Source organism: Pinus tabuliformis, chromosome 6 (genome assembly GCF_031772625.1).
Source record: "Pinus tabuliformis cultivar Carrire ecotype Pingquan chromosome 6, CPIR1, whole genome shotgun sequence".
Taxonomy (NCBI): domain Eukaryota; kingdom Viridiplantae; phylum Streptophyta; class Pinopsida; order Pinales; family Pinaceae; genus Pinus; species Pinus tabuliformis.
In genome coordinates this window covers 1,405,360,438-1,405,376,202 of record NC_142292.1, presented here as the reverse complement: position 1 = coordinate 1,405,376,202, position 15,765 = coordinate 1,405,360,438, and positions in this window count along the sequence as shown.

Below are 15,765 nucleotides of genomic sequence, written 5' to 3'. Positions count from 1 at the left end.
GAACCTTTTTGTTATGCTGTTTGGAGTTCAGAACCCGGATCACCCCTGAGGGCGGTGCCTCTATTTGGATCTCCTTATTCTCCTTTTATTTCTTAACACGAATGAAAGGTTGTTGTGGTTCCTCTGTTAATGGAACATCATCTTGTCCCTCTGCCCCAAATGGAATGACAGTCTGTTCTTCATTATTAATTGGAGCAGCGGTCTGTTCCTCATTATCAATTGGAACATCAGTCTGTCCCTCAGTGACAATTGGAACAGAAGTTTGTTCCTCAGCATCATTTGGAATAGCAGTCTGTTCTTCTGTGACAATTGGAACAGCAGTTTGTTCCTCAGTGTCATTTGGAACAGCAGCAGGTCTTCCAATCGGGTTTCGACCAACAGTGCGACTGTAAGTCCTTCGTCTTCTTGTTCTGCGGGATTTTGCTGCAGTGGTCCTCTTTCTTTTCCTTGTGGTCCTTTGTATCCTCAGACTGGCTTTCAAAATCCGAATTTGCTGTCGGAGCCGGGCTATAGTATTCAGCAGCCTCTGCTGTTTAGTCCTTAATTTCTTGATTTCCCTTGCTTCAGCAAAGGGTTTGCGACTGGCCCTTAAATCTGCTCCTACTCTATCTAGAGTTTCTTCTGGTGCCTCGGGAACAGATTGTTCTCAGTTGGTGTCCCTTATTTCTTCCTCATGAACGGGTGGGTTTTCTTCTCCTTCCTTTTCTGCATGTGAACCCTCAGGTATGTCTTCCTCTGGAGGTCCATCGGGAGGCCCTGCTGGGCTGGAGGGTTGGCCATATTCCCCCAAGCTGGCCAGGATTGCGGCCAATTCTTCTTCGCCCACAGGGTCTCGCAGCGGGCTGCTTTCTGGCTGTATTACTTCTTCCTCTCGATTGTCCTGTTCAGTGACTGCCTTGGAGTGTTCAGCTTCCATTTCTGTTTCAGAGTGCACTTCTCTCCCCTCACCTCCTCCTTCGGCTTGCTCAGCTTCGCCCCCAGATTGTCCAGCGTTTTCTTCAGAAGGTATTCCTTCTGGTTCTGGAGGTTCGTCTATGATCTCAATTGGTTGGCTGGTGCTTTCTCGAATCTTTTCCAGCCTTCCTCGAATTCGAGCTAGCCGGACTGATTTTCTTGGTTTCTCTAGTTGTTCAGGTGTACAAGCAACAGGTTTTTCTGCTATCACTTCTCTGCATTTTTCTGGTCGCTCCGGTGTACTTGAAGAATGCTTTCGTTTTGGAGCAACACGTTTTCCTGCTGCCACTTCTCTGCGTTTCTCTGATCGTTCCGGTGTGCTAGAGGAAGTTTTAGGTTTTGGGGATGGTGCAGCCAATCTCCCCTCAATCAATGCAACGAGCTCCTCCCAGCTGCTCTGCTGTTGAGTGAGACTATGGCTCACTATCAATCGAATCAGTCCATGGTGGCTAACAACTGCTTCTACGTGCTGTGCCGTTTTCAGGCTTCGGGCCGCATCATGCAATAGTGAATTTAAAAGTGCAGGCATATTTACAGAACATTTCTCTTTCAAAATAGCTAAGAGTTTAAGATGGCGTGGTCTTACCACGTCCTTCCTTCCTTCGCACGTAATGTAGCTCTGTACTATCCTTGCTAGTTCGGTCCAGGGTTCTCCTAACGTTGCTGGCAGAACTCCCTTCCCCTTTACTATCAAGCTTCGGCCTTCGTCCTGAAAAATCTCCATAATCTTTTGCAGTATTTCTTTCTTCAGCGTCCATACAGGTCCGGTGGCTGGTAGGCCTGAGACTTCTGCAGTTACATCGTCAGTGACCGCTATCCGCCTTTCTCTTACTATGGAGTAGTCCTCCTGCAAGTTTTGCAGAAATTCCAACGCCACTGTCTCGTTTGATTCTTGTAAGCGACTGAAATAATTCAGCCATCCAGCCTTTTCCAGGATCTCCCGGGCAGCAGCAGAGACTGTCAATTCCTGAGGTTCGCTTCGGACTGCCTTTCCTCCCATGGTTCTCCTAAAGATTTTCAATGGAACAGCAACTGCCTGTGTTGTTTTGGGATGCAGAGAAGGTGATCGTCGCGGAAGAAAAAAAAACAGAGTATGCAGCAAAAATGGATTGTGGATGGCAATTTTGCGTAAAATAGAATTATCATACCGTTAAACCATGCCATACTTTCGTACACTGTCTACCCCGAATGGTGTGCTGACACGTAACTCATGGAGTAATGAGATTACCTTCCCCCCCGCGATGTGATAGGCTGCCCCAGCCGTCAAATAGAGGAGCAGCAGCCATAATGTAACCAGTCATAAAGGAACAGCATATAGAATTACGCCATGTTTTAGATGGACAACGAAATACCGAAATCGAGGCAAAAAGGTGGATTGCGTTTTACATAAGAGCCTGCGTAATATGATGCGAGGCGGGGGGATGGGACGTTTGTCAATCGTACGAAATCCCCAGAAGTCATTATTTGTTCCCTTGCCATGATTGGTAGTAATGAGTGTTCGTGCGATATGTTCATCGGGAAATAAAATATGAATTATTCATTGGATAGAAGAAACAAAGAGGTATTAATATCATCCCTGTTGGTGTAACTATTATGACTTCGATACCATTAACAGAGCTCTGCTGCCGACAGGTGTTCATAACCTTGGCAGAGTTGTTTATTTCACCTGTGGAACCATGATCCTGTACGTGTATAAAAAGTATTTTGTCAAAACGCAGGCCATTATGCTGGCTTGGTAACCAGAGAGCCATAATGCCATTCACAAGGAAGGTGCGAATCGTGGGCAGGCCGGCTCGTGATGAGACCCCCTGTTCCAAGGTCTGTTTATTTAGTGTACCTTTTGGACCATATCCCTGGTGTGGTGGCCATGTTGGGAATGCCACTTCACTTCCAACCTGATGATCATGGTAGGCTGGCTCTTGATGAGACCACCTATCCTGCATTTGACAATTAATAATCCATATTCATTATCATTTTTTCTTTGCAAAGCACCTTTTTCTTATTTATTTACACATAAGGGTGGTTCAACACTCCTTAAGAGTGGGAATGGTGGAAGAAGTCTTAGCATCCCAACAAGAAGATATAAATCCTCTATTCTTATTCCTGTGTAATAATCAGAGAAAGATTTTTAAGGAAATCGCCATGATAAAGATAACCTACCAGGACAATGGGAATAAGTCAATGACAACGGTGATGAGAAGTAAGTATGTCCCTCCTTTTGTCCTCTTATCAATACTAGGCTCTATAAAGATAGCGATTTTATGATCTGCTGACTTCAGCATGTTGTAATTGATGTTCATTGCATAAGTGTATAGTTGTATCTTAAAGACTGGAGAGATCATGGGCGAAAAGCATCCTCAATATGAATCATCACTGGGAGCAAAGATATGGTTATGGTGTTCCTTTTGAAAGAGAAGCATCCATACAAACAAATGGTTGGGATGCCGTTCTTTGAGAAGAAAGAGCCTAAGATCATGAGTGCTGTTTGCAAAAACTCTCAATCTGCTGTTCCTTTTGAAAAGGAACAACAAAAACACGAAATGTTGTTCCTTTTGAAAAAAGGAACAGCAAAAACACGAAATGTTGTTCCTTTTGAAAAAGGAACAACAAAAACATGAAATGTTGTTCCTTTTGAAAAAGGAACAGCAAAAACACGAAATGTTGTTCCTTTTGAAAAAGGAACAGCAAAAACACGAAATGTTGTTCCTTTTGAAAAAGGAACAGCAAAAACACGAAATGCTGTTCCTTTTGAAAAAGGAACAGCAAAAACATGAAAATAAGCAACTGTTGTTCCTTTTGGAAAAGGAACAGCAATAACTCTCAACTGTTGTTCCTTTTGAAAAGGAATAGCAAAACCCCAAAAATGTTGTTCCTTTGGAAAAGGAACAGCAAAAACTCACACCTGCTGTTCCTTTTTGAAAAAGGAACAGCAAAAACACGAGATCAAGCAACTGCTGTTCCTTTTGGAAAAGGAACAGCAAAAACCCAGAAATGTTGTTCCTTTTGAAAAAGGGACAGCAAAAACACAGAAATGCTGTTCCTTTTGAAAAAGGGACAACAAAAACACAGAAATGTTGTTCCTTTTGAGAAAGGAACAGCAAAAACACGAAAACAAGCAGCTGCTGTTCCTTTTGGAAAAGGAACAGCAAAAACTCTCAACTGCTGTTCCTTTTGAAAAGGAACAGCAAAATCACGAAAACAAGCAACTGATGTTCCTTTTTGGAAAAGGAACAGCAAAAACACGCTGACTATAAAAAGAAATCTTAAGAAAGAAAGATCAAAGAAATATTAAGAAAACGTATATACAAGAACTTATGTACAGGTCAAAAAAATGCGTTCCTTACTGAACTATAGGTGAGGAAGATTTTACTTCCTCTCCTAAAATTTCCATGTCAGTGTCTTGACGTAGCTGCTCACAAAAGGATTCCCGAGTGAGTGGCCTGCGATAGAGACGAACTCGGTGGCCATTTACCTTGAATGCATATCCAGAACCATCGATTGTGATGAGGGTAAGGGTCCCATTATCATGTACTTTCTGGATTTCGTATGGCCCCAACCAACGAGTCTGCAGTTTCCCCGGGAAATCCTGAAACCTAGAGTCATATAACAAAGCCCAGTCTCCTTCATGAAAGACCTTATTCTTGATAAGTGCATCATGCCATTTAGCTCGCTTCTGCTGAATAAGTAATGTGTTTTGTAATGCAGAGAGCCTTATTTCGTCTAGTTCATTAATCTGCTGTAGTCGATTGATTTGTGCCTCACTTAAATCTAGGCCAACTTCCTGTGCAGTTCGTAGTGTTTGGATTTCGAATTCTATAGGGAAAATAGGTTGTTTCCCAAACACTAATTGATAGGGTGAATAGCCAGTGGTGCTTCTCCAGGTGGTTCTATAGGCCCAGAGTGCTTCAGGTAGTCGAGCAGCCCAATCACGCCTATGTGAAGCAATGATTTTTGTTAAGATTGATTCTATTACCTTATTGCTACTTTCTACTTGCCCATTCGCCTGCGGGTGATATGGGGTAGTGATTTTGTGCTGGACGTGATAATTGTCAAGTGTTGCAGCTAATTTGTTTCCGACAAATTGTGGTCCTCCATCTGTGATTATTTCTCTCGGAAGGCCATATCGTACAAACAAATGGAATAGGAACTGTATTACCGAATCTTCTGTAGCTCTAGGCAACGCTTCGGCCTCAACCCATTTGGTAACATATTCTGTGGCTACCAAAATATATGTTCTCTGATTTGATGATGGGTTGATGGGTCCAATGTAGTCAAGAGCCCATCGTTCAAATGGTTCAATGACTAATTGTGGCCTCAGAGGCATTTCTTCGGCTTGACCAGGTCGTCCTGCTCGCTGGCAGCTATCACAGGCTTGAACAAATTTCTTCGAATCCTTAAAGATTGTAGGCCAGTAGTATCCCGTCTGCAATACTTTATGTGTTGTTCGTTTCTCGGCAAAGTGTCCCCCACATTGTCCATTATGACAAGCTTTTAAGATGTCGAAAATTTCATCTTCTCGAATACACCTTCTAATTTGCATGTCTGCCCCTGTGTGGAACAAATAACCCCCGATCCACGAAAACCGAGTACTCTTCTGAACAATCTGCTTACGTTCATTAGGGGTTAAGTGTTTTGGTAGCTTACCTACTGCAAGGTAGTTGGCAACATCAGCATACCAAGGTGTTTGAACAGCAACAACAAACAGGTGCTCATCCGGAAATTGGTCTTCCACTGCTGCTGCCTCAATTGATTTTGGTATTCGTGAGAGAAAATCAGCTACAAGGTTTTCCTTGTCGGGTCTATCTTTGATTGTGATATCAAACTCCTGCAATAAGATCAACCATCTCGTTATTCTAGCATTTGTAACAGGCTTATTTGCTAAATATTTGATAGCAGAATGATCTGTATATAAAACAACGGGATAACCTGTAATATAATGTCTAAATTTATTGACAGCATGTATTACATCGAGGAACTCTTTTTCTGTGACAGTGTAATTTAATTCAGCAGGGGATAAATTTTTGCTGATATAATAAATAGCATATGATTTTTTATTCTCCTCCTGCCCCAAGACTGCACCGATTGCTGTGTCTGAGGCATCAGATGAGATTTGGAATGGTAAATTCCAGTTTGGCCCTCGAAGGACTGGAGATGTTGATACAAGCTTCTTTAAATCCTGGAAAGCGCGGTCACATTTTTCTGTCCACATGAAATCAACATTACCAGTTAATGCATATAAAGGTGCAGCAATGTGTGAATAATGTTCTATAAATCGTCTGTAATACCCAGAAAATCCAAGAAAGCTGCGTACCTCTGTCTGAGTAGTGGGGGTGGGGATAAGCAACAGAATTTGAATTTTGGCCGGATCTACCTGAATTCCAGCTGCTGAGACAAAATGTCCGAGAATGAGTCCTTCAGTCATCATCATATAACATTTTTCATGGCTTAAACAAAGCCTGGTATCAATGCAACGCTGTAGGACTTTTTCTAAGGTGTCCAGAGCTGGATAAAAATCATCTCCGTATGGTGTAAATTCATCCATTTATACTTCAAGCCCATCATTTATTAAATCTGCAAAGATGCTAAGAATGGCCCTTTGGAATGTGGCAGGAGCATTACATAGGCCAAAGGGTAGAACTCTATAGGCGAACGTTCCCCAAGGACAAGTAAAGGTAGTTTTATCCTGGTCTTCAGGGGCAATCTGAATCTGATTGTATCCACTGAAGCCATCTAGGAAAGAAAAGAATTTCTTTCCTGCTAACGTGTCCAATACTTGGTCTATGAATGGGAGGGGAAAATGGTCTTTTTGTGTGGCTTTTTTTAACTCTCTATAATCCACACAAATCCTCCATTTCCCATTCTTCTTGGGTACAACCACAAGTGGAGAGACCCACTTACTATCAGAAATAGGATAGATAAAATTAACATCTAAAAGCTTCTGAAGTTCTGCTTTTACAACATCTTTTAGGTGAGGGTTGAGTCTTCTTTGCGGTTGACGGACAGGTCTTGCATCTTTTTCTATATAAATATGGTGGGTGCACATTTGGGGGTCAATCCCTTTCATATCAGGGTAATCCCACGCAAATGCTTCTTGATGCTTTCGTAACAGGTGGATGAGTTTTATTTCTTGGTCCGGTGTAAGGTTGGCATTGATGTTTAGTATTTTTCCCGGTTCAATTTCCACTGCTTTACTATTGGCAACAGAAGTCACAAGTATCGTTTGGTCATGTGTATCTTTCAAGGGATCTTCTTCTAGTTCATTCTCGAATGCAGCTTCTATCATAAAACACTGTGCATGAGGTCTAGATTCAGTTTGACTAACAAAGTTATTGATGGCATCATCTTCTGTTTGGTCTTTAAAGTCTAGGGCCTTCTGTATAGTCAATGGTGATCTGATATTGTCAGTAAGGTATGATACAGGGTGCTGGTTGGTTTTTATCATTGTAAGACTTGGCTGTGCTGGAGGGTATAAGACTAGGTTTTTAATATCAGGTCCTCTGGTTATGGTCATATTCCCCTGCCAGCAACCAATGTAAGCATCGGCGGTAGCAAGCCAAGGTCTACCTAAAATTAGCGGGTGTCCATCCAGTCGGGTTTTTGGATTAATTACGAGGAAATCAGTTGGGTATTCCCAAGAATCTATAGAGACCATAACATCGTATAGAGTTCCTTCTGGTCGAACTACAGATCGGTCAGCCAATTCTAACAAAGTAGAAGTGGGTTCTACTGATGTAATACCGAGCTTTTGGCAAGTAGAAGTTGTCAAAATATTAATTGCAACTCCTAAATCAACTAAAGCATTAGTCATGGTCTGACCATAGATTTGGACAGTTACGATTGGATTTCCTGGATCTTCATATTTAATGGGTGCTCCTGATAATAGGTCAGATAAAGTACCGACTACTTGGACTCCTGGGTTAGTGGTTACATTCCTCCTTGGTTTTTTTATGCACAATTCTTTTATAGTTTTTGCATATATAGGGATGTCTTGAATGGCTTGGAGGAAAGGAATTCGTATGTACAGGTTTTGTAGCTCTCCCAGAATGTCAAAGTCTGGATGTTGTACAGGTCATGGTATGACTAATCGTTCTGGGAAGGAAGGAGAGGGTGTACTTGCTTGATGATGAGTCTGCTCCATATTTGCACCCTCTTGTTGTAACGGTTGTTCTATTGGTAACTGATCTTCAATGTGAACTGTTTTATCTCCCTCTGTTTCTATTATACATGCAGATCTTAACTGAAGATCATTGCACTCCCTCAGTTCAGGTCCGATTTCTGTTGATTCTATAATTTGGAGGGATTGGACCGGCCTATTATTAGGATTAGGATTGGGTTGGGCTGGGAGTTGCGGCCTCAGATTAGACTGGGGGTTTTGTTGCAGAGCTGGCAGAGTCGGTTGAGGGAGCAGAATAGTTCCTGTTGGCTGATATGTCGATCTTGGCCAATTTGTCTGCCAGGGTGAACTTTGTGAAGTAGGGGGGGTCCATTACAGAGGGTATGAGCTATTCTGCCAATATGGTGGGGCGTAAGGAAAATTCGGCCAACCAAGTTGGCTTGGCTGATTCATCCATGGATTTGGAGAAGGAAATGGTTGTGATGACCAGTTTGGAAATGGGGGTTGAGATTGATTTTGCCACATACTATATTGTTGAGTGTTATATTGTGGAGGCTGAAAAGAAGAAGTTGGGTCTGAAAACATACCTGATTGCCTTGGTTTCCATTGGCGACGTTGGTTAACGAAGTATGCTGATTCTGGCTCTTCTTCTGCTTCCTTATATACTGCTTTCAATCCAGGAAGTGAGGGGCAACTTTCAGTAAGATGATCTTTTGTACAGATAGCACATGTTTGAACTGCATCCAGCGGACATTTCTTGTGGCTATGTTTTCTTCTACATCGGGGGCAGAAGATCGCCAAACTCTGTTCTGCCTCTATCTACTTCTGTTTAGCCTGCACAATATCAAGTTGTGTAGTCAATGTCCCCAGGATATCAGTTTTAAAATTTTCTAATAAATTCCCAAGTTCTACACGTGTTACTCCTTCTGTTGATATTTTGTTATCTCTGACAAACCGATCATATTCTGCTGGCTTTAACCTCATGCTACCTCTCGAGCTCCTGATACATAAATCAATGCTGTCAGCAAAATTTTCTTGATAAATATCTCCTTTTCCCATGATATTTAATGTTTCAATCCATTGTTCCTTCATGCCTCTAATCAATGCTGTTTTTAACACATTATCAGGCAGAGGTAGTGATGCATATGGAGATCTCTGCAAATTATACTGAAAACGTTCTACATATTCTTCTAGTGTTTCATTTGGTCTAGCTGTCATCTGAAATATTTCATCTTTCAGTTCTCTAGACCTACAATAATCTTGATATTTCTTTAGGAAAGATTCTTTCATCTTCTCCCAGTTATTTATAACCCCACCACCTAAAACCATAAACCATCTTAAAGCTGCTCCTTTCAAAGTGGAGGGGAGCAACTTTAATTTCTGGGGGTCAATCGTGTAGTCATATCCCCTGCATAATACATCAAATTCAAATAAGAATGCATCAGGGTCCTCTGATGTAAGTCCATGAAATGTAGGAATGTGTTGAAGGGGAATGGCTTTCATAAGAGCATTTGCTGTTGAATCCACTATAGGATATTGTAATGTAGAAGTTTGAGTGTTTGGCTAATTCTGTGCCATGGGACCGAATTTGTGCCAGTAACCTTCCGGGATTTCTAAGAGGGTATTCCTAGGCGGAGAAGGAACGGCCTTAACAGGGATTGTTTTAATAGTACTTCCTTTGTCTGGAATAACGAGAGTCCCTGTTGCTTGAGGAGATTGAATCCCTTCAACAATGATTTTTACAACGCTTCCTTTATCTGGGCTTTTTAATGGATGAATTATCCTAGGAGGAGATCTTGGCTCCTCAACTTCTCCTGTTTCCCCTTCTCCTTCACAAAGATTGCTTAGATTCCCTTCCTGCAGTCGTTCTGGAATAGAATTTTCAATTTCTTGAAAGTCCTGTTCATCAGTCTGACTATGCACCTCAGCGAAGGCTACAGATGATGATCCTGCGGCCTGAAGGGAGCTAGTAGGTTGTTTAGAATTGGTTTTCCTGAACCCTACCGATGGCTGAGATTCGGTTTTCTTATAGATTTCGTCTATGAAGGTTGTTTGGCCAAGGGTCACCGGCCCTTTGGCTTTTTCGGGTTTGAACGGAGGTTTGATAATTTTTTCTAGCTTTTTCTGCTTAGTCATGCACTCTATAAACTACCAAATTCTATTCAACCCACAATTCTGCCAGGAAAGCGGACGGTGGAGCAGGGCTTTTACATGCTCCGTACGCAGGTTCTTACCTTCCGTTTTTAAAATCCAACTCTCTCCTAGCAGACTCGTACACTACTCTGTAGAAGACAAATGGTTGTACTCTTTCCCTGGCAACGGCGCCAAAATGTAGAGCTGTAACAGGGGTCTCTTTCACCTCTAGTTATGCCACATTAATAAGTCAATCCGGGAACTCTTTGTTATTGCAAAGAGTAACTCAATCCGAGGCTATTCGTCAGAGTAATGCTTAGTAGTATAGTGTCTAGAAAACGGCTGCTAAACCTATGACTAAATTGCTTTTAAAAAGAATAAAATCACACAACGCAGTTTATCAGTCAAGGGTACGGAAGCGATAACCCATCCCTCTAGAAACTGATGGAAAGGAAATTAGAGCATGGACCATAGGTCTAGGAGCTAGGCAGCGACTTGCTGAGGCTCACTACAGCCTTAGACCTTCTCTCACACCAAAACAGTAAATGCAAGTAAATGGAACGGCAGAAAGTAAAATGGAACAGCAATCAGAAAATGGAACAGCAAATCTGAAATGGAACAGCAATAAATGGAACAGCAAGAAATGGAACAACAATCCAATAAACTAAATCTCACGAGTCAGACTAAGCTTGCTCTATTGAATTAAACTCACATCCTGCAATCAAATAGCAATCTTCTCTCTAAAGCAACTTCAATGAATTATACTTTATGGAACAGTATTCACAAATGAATTATGGAACAACAATCATCAAACATATATTCACAACACACTTACTTTAGCAATCTGATGATTAAAGAGAATATGACTATGTTTCCAAATAAAGTAATATTGCTTCCGGATTCCAATAACTGAGATTTCAAATGAATCCAATACAACAATATTCAATATGAAGGCTCTGTAACAGAAACAGTTGGCTTAGACTGTAAACATGCAATCAACTATGATGAGATTCACTCATGCAATACAGAGTCACTACATAAATCTCTCGAAAGAAACCATTAATGAATTAATTGTAACAGAGCATGGAATAGCATATGAAAAACATGTCAGATTACCAAACTGTAAAGATAAACAAACCACACAGAAACCAAATTATAATGATACAAAAGCAAGTGTCCTTCGGAGCCCGGCCCTTAGCTTCTAACAGCACACAACCTTAGATTACTCCAGACGCAGAGATGAAATAAACACCAGGTCTTTTATATTAATGCATCAACAATTGTACAACAAAACAAGTCTTAGTGAGAGTCGATGATCAAAGTTGAATCCGAAATTCACAGTTACATATATGAACAAAAAGTCCTTTTGCTTAACACTTCTGTCCCTTTTTATAAGAGTAACGGCGAAGGTATCTAGGTAACAAAAATAAGCAAAACAGCGATCCCTCAGGATCAAAGATCCTGAGGGATTCGCCAAGCCGTTAATCCTTTACTTTTCTTCCCCTACTCCGCCGAATCGATAATCCTTCTTTCTTTCCAGGGTCGTCTTGCTTCGATCTGTTCGATCTTGTTCGCATCCAGTTCCCTCCTAAAGGGACAACAGTTATTGCTTCTTTGTCTTTTCCTTTCAAATGGAAGCCCTTCGTTTCCACCCTTTCCTGCATGGAAAAATAACAATTATCAGCGATTAAGCTTTCCATACTAATTCTCACACATTCTATTAAAATTCTTTATTTCTTTAAGCTCATTATGCGGAAAGGGTTACAATTGTTACTGAAAAGTCACTAAATTGTTCGTCAAAAACATACCTTTCTAGTGCTCCACAGAATGAACACTTGTGTTATGTGCAGCATGCTTACAACAGAAAAAAACACTCTTCTACACAGAGATCTCCTTTTGAGACATGTTTTGGTTTCACACCTAGGTCTCCTTTGGATTTTGTCTTTGGTAAAGATACCATGGTTGGTGGACACAGTGATGTGGACAGGGCAACTAGGTTCATTGAACAGATCTAGGAGATCCATCAGGTAGTACAGGAACAGCTAGAAAAGAGCCAAGCCAAATACAAGGTTAGGCATGACAAGCATCGGATGGAGCATAGCTTTCAAGTTGGTGACCAGGTCTGGATATATATCAGCAAGGATAGGATGTAAGGTGAAGGTAAAAAGCTAAAGCCTATCAGGTATGGACCCTTTAGGATACTTGAGAAGATTGGTGAAAATGTTTTTCGCCTTGATTAACCAGCTTACATGCACATCTACTCAGTCGTAAATGTAGATTGCTTGAGATTGTTTGAACCTTCAATGATTGAGGACCTTGAAGAGCAGAGTCAATTGTCTTCTATCGATGACCGACTACCTGAATATCTTAATGAATTACAGGAAGACACCGTACTTGACAGGAAAGTGAGGACGACGCGCAGGGGAGATGTGGATTACCTTAGCATTGGGCTCAAAGGTTCAAAGCCAAGCAATGTAAAGTGGATTGAGATTGGACAAGTGAGAAAACAATACCCTCACTTAGTCGATGCTTGAAAAACAACTTTTGGTGGTCCAAAATCTTTTCAGTGGGAAGGCCGTGATCTGAATTGGATCCATAAAGAACTGTCAAAGAACCATGACTGTATCAGGTTGGGACAAACATTAAAGAATTCAATACAGTGATCAAAAACACCCTGAACCAGTGGCAGTGGCATCTAGCATGGAACAACGAGGACCTCGGTCAAGCGCACTAACCGAGGCCTATGGAGACTGTGCGGGAGGCAAAATTAGCCCCTGGGAGGCCCAAATCAAGAAACAGAGGAGGTTTTTGATGCACAATTAGCACCTAAAAATCTAGAAATGGGGAAGCCCCGAGTGCTTGGTCGTGTGGAGAGCCGAAGAATTGAAGGTGAAAAGGCTAAAGGACAAGGCGGGACCCACACTCAGAGAAACCGACGGTATTGATCGAGGGCTCCTTGAATGGTAAGCGGTTTTGGATGAAAGTGGAGCAATTCCACTTAGCGATCGACACGTGCCAAGCGGAGGAGAGAGAAAACCACCACTCATCGCGTGATAATGGTCGAGCAAGTCAATCACGTGAAACGTGTGTATGGCGTCAGATCTAGGGGGGTCTAGATCTAACGGCTAAGATCGCGCCCGATGGGGAAGCGGAACTGACGAGGGAATAAGCCACAATTTAGAAAGATTTGAGGTCCGCTTTGACCACCACGGTGGAGGAAGACTCATTCCACGACGTAACCGAAGAATTGAACTGACGAAGTAGGCTGGCACCGTTTACAAGAGGACATGTGGCCACTCCCTGTGAGCCTGATGATGACGCTAAATAGGGAACTCCAAGCATAAATGCAGAAGGCGATTCGATGGAGGAACTGAATAGACATGGGAATGAATTGCCTTAAATCCATGAACAGAGACAGAAGACACAAGGAGGAGAAGAAGAACTGGAAACCTGAGAGGAGGACGGAACACTGAGAGAAAGAAGAGAGAACAGAAGAAGACAATGAAGCAAAAGCAAAATAGAAGACAGAGGGTCGAGCTGACCAAAGGTAGCATCGAGCACCAGAGAGCTTGAGAGATTCAAGCCATCCCAGAGAGGACCTGTTCGGACTAAGCACCACATTGGGCTCTCTCCATTGTAGACCAAAAGGTCACAGAGTTGGTAGGCAAAGGAGTCTGTGTGCTCTAGTGGCTTGGGGCATCCAAGAACCACCCTGCCAAGTAAATTTCCATTTTAGGATACTCACATCGAGTCCCTGCATTGTAATTATCTTCTTAAGACACAATAAAACAAGGCCACCACTGAGAGCTGGAGTAGAGATGTAGCCCTGGAGGATACGGTGAACACCTTATTAATTTCTTGTGTTCTTGTATTTTCTTATTGTATTTCTCTGTTGTCTTCCCATTTTAAGTGTCTGTGTATTTTCAATTTGATCGATCCGTTGCTTAAATAACATAGACACACACACCAGCACATGAGTTTGTAATACCTTTATTCAATAAATCTTTAACTGAGGTCACTCATAGGGTGATTATCAGATCAAGAATCTAGCCAAAAATCGTTCTTCTTCGAGCTCTTCCAATTGTGCGAACCTCTCCTCTCGGGCTGCACGATTTGTCATACCTGTGAACACTGCTATGCGCAAACTAGGCACGATGTATTTCATAGGCATTATGGCTTCCACTCCATGGATAGGCCTAAAAGGTGTATGTCCCATCAATTTCTTGCATGTCGTCCGATAAGCCCATAACACTGTAGGTATGCGTAGATCCCAATCACTTCATTGCACGTTGCATACCTTGGTCAACACATTGCATACCTTGTTGAACGCTTTTGTGCGTAAAATATTTTATAGAATTTCTCTTCTTGCATAATGTCTTCCTAACATTAAGAGCCATCTGCAAGGTCCCCCCCCCCCACAACACATGCTTATTGACCATGTACTTTAGTATGGAGTTCGTGTGCATCTGCGTAGATTGTGGCTCTTCTCCATATGCCTGCATCCACTTGGCCAGATGTGCACGTGGATCATCCTGTTCATCATAATTGTTTTCCAATCACATCTTAGGCTTCCCAAAATGCACACTCATCCTTTTCCTACATTCACACCAATCATCAAAGCTCCCTTTGTGTGTACCCCACCATCTCGTGGGCGTAGCACTTAGTACCCAATACAAGGCCTTGAAGCATTTCTTTTTCAGCACCTCCCTTTCAAATGCATCCAAGAAGGTATCTACCTCATTTAGACCATCATAAGTAGGTAGATCTCTCACTTCTATCAACACGCAGTGCAGCGACCTTGTCATCATATTGCATTTCAACGTAGTTACTTCGTGTAACCAATTTTGCCATCGTTCTACTTCTTCGTTGAAATCTGAAGTGCAAGAACTCTCACACTCCCATGTAATCTACCCATCCACGGTGGGATTCACCTAGTCTTGGTCTCACACTGTTATCTTGTAGATACAGTCCAGATCCTCATCACTTTCATAGTTGCGAACCAGCTCCATATAGCGTGATCCTTCAGCAGGGCCTAGGGGTATAATTATGCGCAGTGAGTTCTTTTCAGAGATAATTTTTCACTTCTTTAGGTTAATTAACCCATTCATATCAGTGATCTAGTCAATTCCTAGGAGAGCAGGGTAGGTATTGCTGTCATCAACAATCTCTATTACTTCGAAATCTTCTAGCATGCTCGCTCCGTCAATATCCATAGTTATTCCTTGAAATCGCCCCATGGGTATTATTTTCTGTTGATTCTCCATTCTCAGCTGAATCGAAGACCATTGTAGTGCAGGTCTTCCCACTCGCTCCCATGTAGGCTTCGATATAACATTCCCATCTGATCCCAAATCCAGAATGACTTAATCCATCTCATATTCTCTGATCTGCACGGTGAGTCTCATTTCATGGCCTGTCCTTATCTTATGCTTTCCGATCTTCTAGACTACATGTGGTTCTCCTAGTATGGTCCTAGCGCATGTGTTGACAAGTTCCTGTAACCCTTTCATAGCCTTGTTGTCACGTAGTAACTTCATACATGTTTCAGGGAAAGTTGTCAGCAT